Source organism: Palaemon carinicauda, chromosome 25 (assembly GCF_036898095.1).
Source record: "Palaemon carinicauda isolate YSFRI2023 chromosome 25, ASM3689809v2, whole genome shotgun sequence".
NCBI classification, from domain to species: domain Eukaryota; kingdom Metazoa; phylum Arthropoda; class Malacostraca; order Decapoda; family Palaemonidae; genus Palaemon; species Palaemon carinicauda.
The window spans coordinates 42647272-42657271 of record NC_090749.1 but is presented as its reverse complement, the minus strand read 5'-3'; positions in this window follow the sequence as shown (position 1 = coordinate 42657271).

Below are 10000 nucleotides of genomic sequence, written 5' to 3'. Positions count from 1 at the left end.
ACACATTCCTCGTAACATCAAACGAATAAGACGTCACTTGAATTGCACAATAACACCGCTCAATTCATACCAAATCTGACGTTAAGTCACTTTCCACCCCGGTTTACGACAGCTCTGCTCTGATATCAGCCCCCCCCCCCCACACACACACTCGGGGCTGTCTGTCGACTCCGGCTATTTGCGTCCTAAGAGGCTCTTCTTGCTTGTATCCTCAGAAGGAGGTTAAGACCGAGTTCATGCTGCTTTCATAGGTGCATTAACTCAGGTAGGAGACTTATTATGCGTATTATCTCTGGTGTGTCTTTGGCACTGCGGTGCAAATTATTCACTCTCTCTCTCCTTGCAATGCCTGGAAGGCGATTGCTGGGTGCACAAGGATATGGAGTAAGAGGTACTGCATCCGTAGAACGAATGCTGGAATGCGTCTTTAGCAATGGAGAGGTTGCAGGATTTTCTCCCAAAGAAAGTTCGTTTTGTGATCCTGCATCTAGAAAAGCTAGTCTTGTTTGTATCCGGCCAAGGAAAGTGTGAAATGTTTTGTTAGTCAATCAAAAAGGAAGTGGTTGCTGTGAGTTGCCCTTCAAAAAAGGTTGAGGATGTTTGAATATACACAAAGAAATGCATGAAATGAAAATCACCCTCATGTAAAGACATCATAAAGAGCTGGAAAAAAAAAAGAAATCAAGAATGAAGTTGTTACTGCACTGCTGAAAAATTTGTATTATAATATATTCAAATAAAAATATTTCTGGGTGAGGATGCCTTAAGTTGGTGGAAGAATTTGTGTATCGCCATAATCAACAGAGCTGTACTAGTCTTGGCTATACATACCGGGTTGAATGATCATACTAAAATCTCCCACCATCACCAATGCACACTGGCCAGCGTGATGATGAAAACTGATCAAACCCCAGATACGAATAAGGACAGCCTCCGGGCTTTTTCTTGCAGTGGACAGGAAACGGCTGCATTCGTTGTTGTTGAGATTAACTTAAAAAATGCTAGTTTAGACCAAATTTCAGGAGTCCCAATTCAATGGGAAAATACCTCCCGTAGATAGGCAAGCATCAGGCTACCGGATAACATCACTTCGCTTCTATCTTGGGCTAAGGAAAAAAAACTACGTTCAGACTTACTATTTTTCTTTTAGGATTTTCCAACACTTTGAAGTTTAGTATCACAGCTGGTATTTTTGGTCTTGGCTGTGTAATGGGGTCTCTTGATGATGCTCATCTAGAAGTAAGGCAGAGTTTGTTTAGGTCTTTAGGTCAATTGATAAAAGCAGTTCGGCAAGTGGTGTCATTGGTTCAGAGTATTTAATAAGAGTTCATTACTGTCTGAGAAGCTTAGTTTGAGTAATTATGATGCAGCATAACCAACAACAGCTAACTGCACCGTGAATCTATGGCTATGTTGTATGTGCAGTGCAGTAGGATGCCCTTCTCTGGATATGTTGGTTGGGTTAAGAAATTAAACCAACACCACTGTTAGGGATAATAGTTTGCATTAAAGGTCATTCATAATTGGCAGAGGTAAGGGAATATGGCAACGCCCTAGAGACTGACCATATATACATATGACCAGCACCTAAGCCCCCCTCTCCATCCAAGCTAGGACCAAAGAGGTCCAGACAATGGCTGCTGATGACTTGGCAGATATACATATAGGCTCCCCAAAAGGATTTTGAGGTTACGAGTCAGTACAAGGAACTATCGATCTCTAACGGGTTTCGAACTCGAGTCTAGCAGATCACCCGGCTACCAAAATTATTGTTGGCGGTGCCCCTGACGGCATAGGATCATTTTAAGCTAGATGGGGCTGGTTTTGGATAAGGTATTCACCCCTCTATTTCAATTCAACGGGTTTACGCATGCGCTTGTAACCTTAAGCCGTGACAAAAGAGAAGGGTAGGGTGAAGGTAGCCATTCCTTCCTTTCACCAAACTTCAGCTGTCTGGTGCAAGCAGCATATGGTTACACTGAAAACACGACTGATGATTGAATAAAAAATGGATATATAAAGCCCTCTTGTGAGGTGTAAGATGAGGAAAGAAATGTGTAGTGTTTATAAGTACTAATAATAGAAAGAGTTAGAAAAAGTATACCGTTTTAAAAAATCTCGTTGTAGCCTATTGAAAATGCCACTGTTTGGCGATCTGCCTGACTGGGGTCCTAGTCTTGCTCAAGCTCGATAATTTCTTGCAGTGTGTGCAACTTCACCACCCTTGTGAGCTAAGAAAATCGTGTGAGGGAGAACCTATAGGTCTACCCTTTCAGTTATCAGCAGCCATTACCTGGTCTTCCCTTGAAATAGCTTTGAATTGTCTTGCTAGGGCATTGTCAATGTCCCTTGGCATTCATGAGCGACCTTTAAACCTTAAACATTTAATGGAAATAATAACAAACTTATAATTGATAAAACGTGTTAGTATCTCATCTCACTTAGAATTACAATGTTGGAAAAAATCGTAATTTTAATCGAAAATTCTCCTAAAAAATAAGCTGCTCTCTGCCGTATTTTAATAAAATACAGGCGACTAATTTTACCTTACTTTGTTATTATCTTTTACTGGTCTGTGAGTGTAATATATATCCTGTTTGTCAATATATTCATTTTCAAAACAGTAAAAATCCTTGAATAAGCGTTGCAAGGCATGTACCGTTTTTGTTAATGGAAATTTTTAACAGTTTACCTTATAAGAGAAATGTGATAAAGACAGTCTCTTTGGGTAATAATTATTAACACATCATGTAGTAAGGAGCACACCAAGTACCTCCGTAATGCAATTGATACTTCCTCTGAGAGGTACCTCTCTCCAGGAAAAGAGGTTAAAGCTGGGAAAGGAGAATGAGATGAGATGATGGTTGGAAAGAAATAGATATAGAGTGGAGAAATGTTAATAATTGGGAAGTTGATGGGAAGTTGTAATGGACTGGTAAGTTATTATATATATATATATATATATATATATATATATATATATATATATATATATATATATATATATATATATATATATATATATATATATATATATATATATATATATATATATATATATATACTGTATGTATGTATAAAGGTACATACTGTTTACTCAAATATGTATATATATATATATATATATATATATATATATATATATATATATATATATATATATATATAATATATATATATATATATATATATATATAAGAATATATATTAAATGCGCTCAAATAGATTTTCTATACTTTCGGGTAATTTTCCTAGTGTTAAAAGATTGGAAATACTGTTTTTTTTCGGTTTAGTGCCCTCTTAACCTGTATATATATAATATATATATATATAATATATATATAATATATATATATATATATATATATATATATATATATATATATATATATATATATATATATATATACTAGAACCCAAACTCGAACAGGAGGTATAAAATACAAAACAAAGACGAAAATAGAAACACAAAGAGAGAGAATCAGTAAGGAATTTGAATTAGTAATAACTGGAAAAGATAGAAAAAGGAATAGAGATTATAAGACACTATTAAGGAAACAGATAACTTGGGAGAGATGCAATCAGAATGCAATGAAGATTATGAAAAGGAAATCGGAAAAGAGAGAGAGAGAGAGAAGAGAGAGAGAGGAGAGAGAGAGAGAGAGAGAGAGAGAGAGAGAGATGTAACGTTATTTAAATCAAATATTACTCGTATTAGATAGAATAAGAGAGAGAATGTTAACATATCCCTGTATATGATAAATACCAAGGGAGAGAGGTTAATCATACTCTAGTGAGAGGGAGCATCCTAAGAAGTTGCACTGGAAAACCACAATCGCCCACACGTTGCCGAAACTGCCGTGTTGTAGTTAGAATAGGGGGAGGGGGGGTACGAAGGGTTGAATCTGTATGTGAATGTGCATGTCTATATAAATGTTTAGCGGCTATTTTTTTAACGGGGTCCCGTATGCTAGTAGAACAGATAAGATTAAACCATAACTAAGAAAATCTAAGAATGTCATTTAAAAATGTATTAATCATAATTGTCTTCAGAACATAGATATCTGAGAGTTAAGTTAGATAATTCCTTAATTATTTTTCTTGTTGAATTAAACAAATATTGAAAAAAGTTATAATATAAACAACAAAATACTCATCTTTTCTAAACTCTTAAGTAAAAATATTCTGGGTTTGTGAACCTTCGAAGTTATAAACAATAATTTACAATTAGAACATTGGAATATCTCAATAAAATATTATTTCTTCTTGCAACTCTGAATATTACATTCAATTCTGTGTAGCAATTGATACTGAAGCAACTAAAAATATGTTTACTCCTTTAATTCTTACTAAGAGACAAGAGTAAGTTTTTAAAGTGTCTATACTGATAATTACTACATTAATTTTTTAGAACGTTCGTCCAACCAACTGGAACTACTTATCTATAAAGATATTCTCTCTCCCAAAAAGAGGTAGCCTAACTATAGATACATTCTCTCTCTCTCTCTCTCTCTCTCTCTCTCTCTCTCTCTCTCTCTCTCTCTCTCTCTCTCTCTCTCTCTCTCTCTCAATCGAACACTATGTCATACCCTTGGGACTACACTTTGACTGACAACAACTCGGCAACTAATTGTAACCTTGGTAATTCATGGGACAATTGGAACATGATCATATACGCAATGTTATTATTATTATTATTATTATTATTATTATTATTATTATTATTTTAGCTCAATGAATATTATTTCGGAGTTGGAACAACAATTAGTCTTCAAAATAGATGAAGGTTCTTTGAATTTAGATATTAATTCACTTCATACAATATAACATACTATGAAATTCAAAGAACAGATTTTTTGTAAAACAAATTTCAATACTTCAACTGTTCTTGGAACCCTGGAGGAACTACATAACCTGGAAAAAACAAATATACATAAAAAACCTTAATCCACTTCTATGAGCTTTTATATGGTAATAAAACAGCAATAAAACATCAATATATTCTAGTATATTATTCCCTCTGGAAGCCTGGAATGAAGGCCCAGTATTCTGCAACAACCGATTTTGCTGGAATACCTTCCAGACGACTGGAAATAAACACAGAAAGAGAGATCAAAATTTTAGAATTATGGCTTGTTATAACGTTTTACGAGCTACTTCACCTCCGCCTACTCACGCCCTAGACGCCTAGATGGTCCTGCCCACTCCAGTATGCCTCCCAAGACATCTTTCGGGGTGTAGGACCACCTATCCTCTTCCTCCTACCCAGGCCAATAAAGTCTTTGACCTCTGAGACGTAGTTACTAAGATTATAAATTTGAGTCCAGATCTATCATAACGATCGGGGCTGGTGTAGTCAAGGGAAGATGGAGTACAGAGTATATACTCTATGCAGTATAGAGCTGGTGTGGGAAAGAGCCAGGTAGAGACTAGACTTTAATGAGATAGAGAGACTGTTGGGATAAGTAGATTGTTAACGCAGTATGTAAGATAGAGCATGGTAGAGTTTTCAGGTGCTGTGATATAGAGCGGTATTTAGAGTATATATGTATAGAATTGGTAGAACAATGACTGAAAAGAAGTTGTGCCAAAGTCTAACATACGCGAAGATGGCATATTATAAGGCATGATGTTATTATTATTATTATTATTATTATTATTATTATTATTATTATTATTATTATTATTATTTTAAAAGCAAATTAAATTATACCTTAACATCACTAAAGGCTATCACATTCATACCCATAATCTCAGAGTGACTTTTGATTGCAAATAAACAGCTGGATAAGGGGACCAGGTGCGGGGGTGGGGGTTGGGGGGGGGGGAAGGCAGGATAGAATGAAGGCGATCATAATTGGCTGAATATTCGACTCTATGACTTTTTCCCGAGCCACATAAAAGTTAATCACCAAGCGTGAAATTATATCAAAATGTATAAACTTTGAATCATCCAATAATGCCTTAAGATTTAGTGATTTTTATATTTCGAACGAATATTGACATCTTTCAAAGTATATAACTTGTGAATTTATGTTATGTACTTATTTTTTAGTTTTTCTTTCTAGAAATATTTAGTTAGTAATGATGCGAATGATATATTTTTTAGAATGATAAATATATCTGATTATTTTTGTTTAACATACTTATAAAAGTATTGGAAGTGAGAAATGTGGAGTTAACTATTACTATTACTACTATTACTAGCTAAGGTAGAACCCTAGATGGCAAAACAATAGGCTGTAAGCCCTTCGACTCCACTAGGGAAAATAGCCCAGTGAGGAAAGCAAACATGGAAATAAATAAAATAAAAGAGAAGTAATGACTAATAAAATAGGTCTTTCATATGTAAACTATGAAGAGAGACTTATGTCATCCTGTTCATCAAAAAAAAAAAAAAAAAAAAAAAAAACATTCGCTGCAAGTTCCAACTTCTGAAGTTCCGACGTTTCATCTGCCTGATTAGGGAGATCCTTCCGAAACCTGGTCATAGCTAGGATAAAACTTCTAGAATACTGTGTAGTATTGAACCTCATGATAGAGAAGGCAAGACTTGCAGTATTGAGAAGGATAGACTCTTTAAAAGGGTGATTCATAATAAGTAGAGGTAGTTTGGCCCTGTGGAATAGATGGAATAGAATAAGTCAGTCGAAAGGAGTCTATAATCTAGTGGGGCTATTTATGAGGTATATGGAAAAAAAAAATCTTAAAAACAGCTAGAAGAAATCTGTTGCAAAGACTGGATCTTCATATCCTGGAAATACAAGAAGGGAGAGCTAGTGTTGATCTAAGTACAGATAAGCAGTTAGAATATTAAATATCAGTGTCTGGTTCGTTTTGCTTAGGAGACATCTATTATGATAGAAAACTGCTAAATTGTTTGTGAAAATTTGATTTTAAGTAAATGAGGGAATATAATAACATTAACACTAATATTAATAGTAAGGATGATTTCAAAGGTAACAACCAATAAATTCGAAATTCTACTCACTACGTACTCCCCTTTTCAGATCATGGGCGGCGTGAATGCATTTAATCAAATATTTACACAGGTCTACGGTGTAAACACGCCATATTAAATGATGTTGACAATATATGTTGAAAAGTGCAATATTGATCTTAATCAGAATCGCCTCCAATATTAAATGGGCTCTTCCGGAGCATAATATCTATACGTTGTTGAAATTTAGTGAAATTTCAACAAAATATCTTAACGTAAGACACTCCAAAACCAAACAACTGTTTTCTAATCTTGGATAGTGCCATAGCCTCTGTATCATGGTCTTCCAACATTCTTGTGATAGAGTTTCTCTTGCTTGAGGGTACACTCGGGCACACTAATCTATCTTGTTTCTCTTCCTCTGTTATTTTGAATTTTTTATCCACGTGTTATTTTCAAGTTTTTTTTATAGTTTATACATGATTTATTTATTTTAATATTATTATTCTTAAAGTTTTCATGTAGTTTTTCATTATTTCCTTTCCTCACTGGGCTATTTTTCCCTTTTGGAGCTCTCGGGCTTATTGCATTCTGCTTTCCCAAGTAGGGTTGTAGCTTAATAATAATAATAATAATAATAATAATAATAATAATAATAATAATAATAATAACACAAACAAATAAACAGGTAAATAAATAAATAAATAAATAAATAAACGCAGGTGAAAATATAACCTTGGCGAAGGTAATAACACTATTAGTGCTCGTTGGAGGTCTTCTAAGCCTTAACTAGATATCAATTAGAGTGTCATCATATAAAATGGCTAAGTTATTTACCTTCACATTTGCAAACACCAGTCTAGAAGAATCAATACTAAACATTATCAATGTTATATTACTTTTCATTTCAAGGTTCTCTCCTATCTCGCTTCCACTACTATCCTCTATTCAATGCTCTGTCCTCTGTCCTTTTTCACATCAGTTATTGTTTCTATCAACCCTATCCAGAACTCTGTCGGTAGAGATTTCTAAGGCATCTCTAGATGTCTGTTCTGTTGTTTGGTTTTGCTGTGACGTTTGGCCTTTGTTATGCGTCTCTTTTCCTTGCTCGATGCTGATATTCATTTTGATTACAGCATACATTTTTGTAGGCTGGTCAAAACACTTAATGGCACATACAGTACATACAGTACATACGTGCGAGTATATATATATATATATATATATATATATATATATATATATATATATATATATATATATATATATATATATATATATATATATATATAGATAGATAGATAATATATATATATATATATATATATATGTATATATATATATATATATATATATATATATATATATATATATAGTGTATGTGTGTATACATATATGTATATATACTGCATGTACACCTATATATATATGTATATATATAAAGGCAATACATATAATGTATAAATATTCAGCAAAGAAAGTAAGTTCTGATATTTTAGAGATGTATTAACAATAAGATAAGGTATTATTACATGAAATTGAAAATCCACACAGAGAGAGAGAGAGAGAGAGAGAGAGAGAGAGAGAGGAGAGAGAGGAGAGAGAGAGAGAGAGGAGAGAGAGAGAGAGAGAGAGAGTAGGCCAAGCTCGATCATTTTACATCTGAATGAGCCAATGCTTAATCAGTCGAAAATATTTCCATCTAGTTTTCTTCTATATACTCATGATTTGAACATTTGATGGGGGGGGGGTGCATTTTCTTCAGCTTTCATAGACTAAAACTCCTGTCTATGTCTTGCCCAAGCTTTTTTGGATATTAATAGATTTAGCGATCTTCGTTTCAATGGTATTTGAAGACTCCAGTCCGTTTCTTGACCAGGCTTGATAGATAGCAGGCTAAAATATGAAAAAAGAAACGGAAAAAAATCTTTAAGAAGTGAGGGGAATAAAACAGGATGTGTTGATATTTAATATGGAATAAATGCAGATTTACGAGAGAGAGAGAGAGAGAGAGAGAGAGAGAGAGAGAGAGAGAGAGAGAGGAGAGAGAGAGAGAGAGAGAGAGAGAGAGTTTAACCAAGTACTAAGGCGGAAAGAAAGACTAAATTATTAGAGATGAAAGATATAAAAGACAGAAATAGAGAGTTAAAATGGAGATCCGTCATTAAAAGAAATATAATATGTTCAAACTTCAGTTATATCAACAATAAAATTAGAGTCAACATCCTGATTACATTGGCTGGCTTACATAATCAAAGTGTTTATCTCCGGTGTTCGTGGTCCAAACGTGTTTGGAAAGTTTCGATAAGACTTGATGGTTATTTCTTGTGAGTTTTGGATCATTCTCTCTCTCTCTCTCTCTCTCTCTCTCTCTCTCTCTCTCCTCTCTCTCTCTCCTCTCTCTCTCTCTCTCTCTCTCAAGTATTTTTAAGCTACCTATTTTGGTCAATATTACACAGTACCTTTCACCTGTCTTGGTCAGAATTTATAGCAAATCTCTCTCTCTCTCTCTCTCTCTCTCTCTCTCCTCTCTCTCTCTCTCTCTCTCTCTCTCTCTCCTATGATTAGTCAGTATGGCCCCTATGTCGTCTTCAACTAATCCCACACTCTCACACCTCCCCCTCAAAAACATCCTACTTCTCGGAGTTACTTAGGATGTATTCTTAGGAATAATCCTTCTAAGTTCATCTGCCATAAATGGACGGCCATAACTTAGGCTGTCATTAGTGACTTTCCAAACCAAGGACTGATGGAATACGAGACTAAGTGAGGATGATACCTTAACGTGGTAAAATGGTTTGCGTATTGGCATGGTCAGCAAAGTTGTGCTAGTTAAGGTCAGTCATACTAGTTTGGACAGCGTGGTGATGAAAATGTCCAAACCCCAGACATGACCAAGGATCTGTTTGACGCCTTTTCCCTATAATGAACTAGAAACAGCTGCATTTGTAGTTTTTTCTCAACAATAATGTAGGGAAACCTTTTTAAGTATTGTTTGTTTTTAAAACCTATTCGAGTGATAATGTTTTTTGTCTCTACTTATTTCTCTTTGCTTTATTT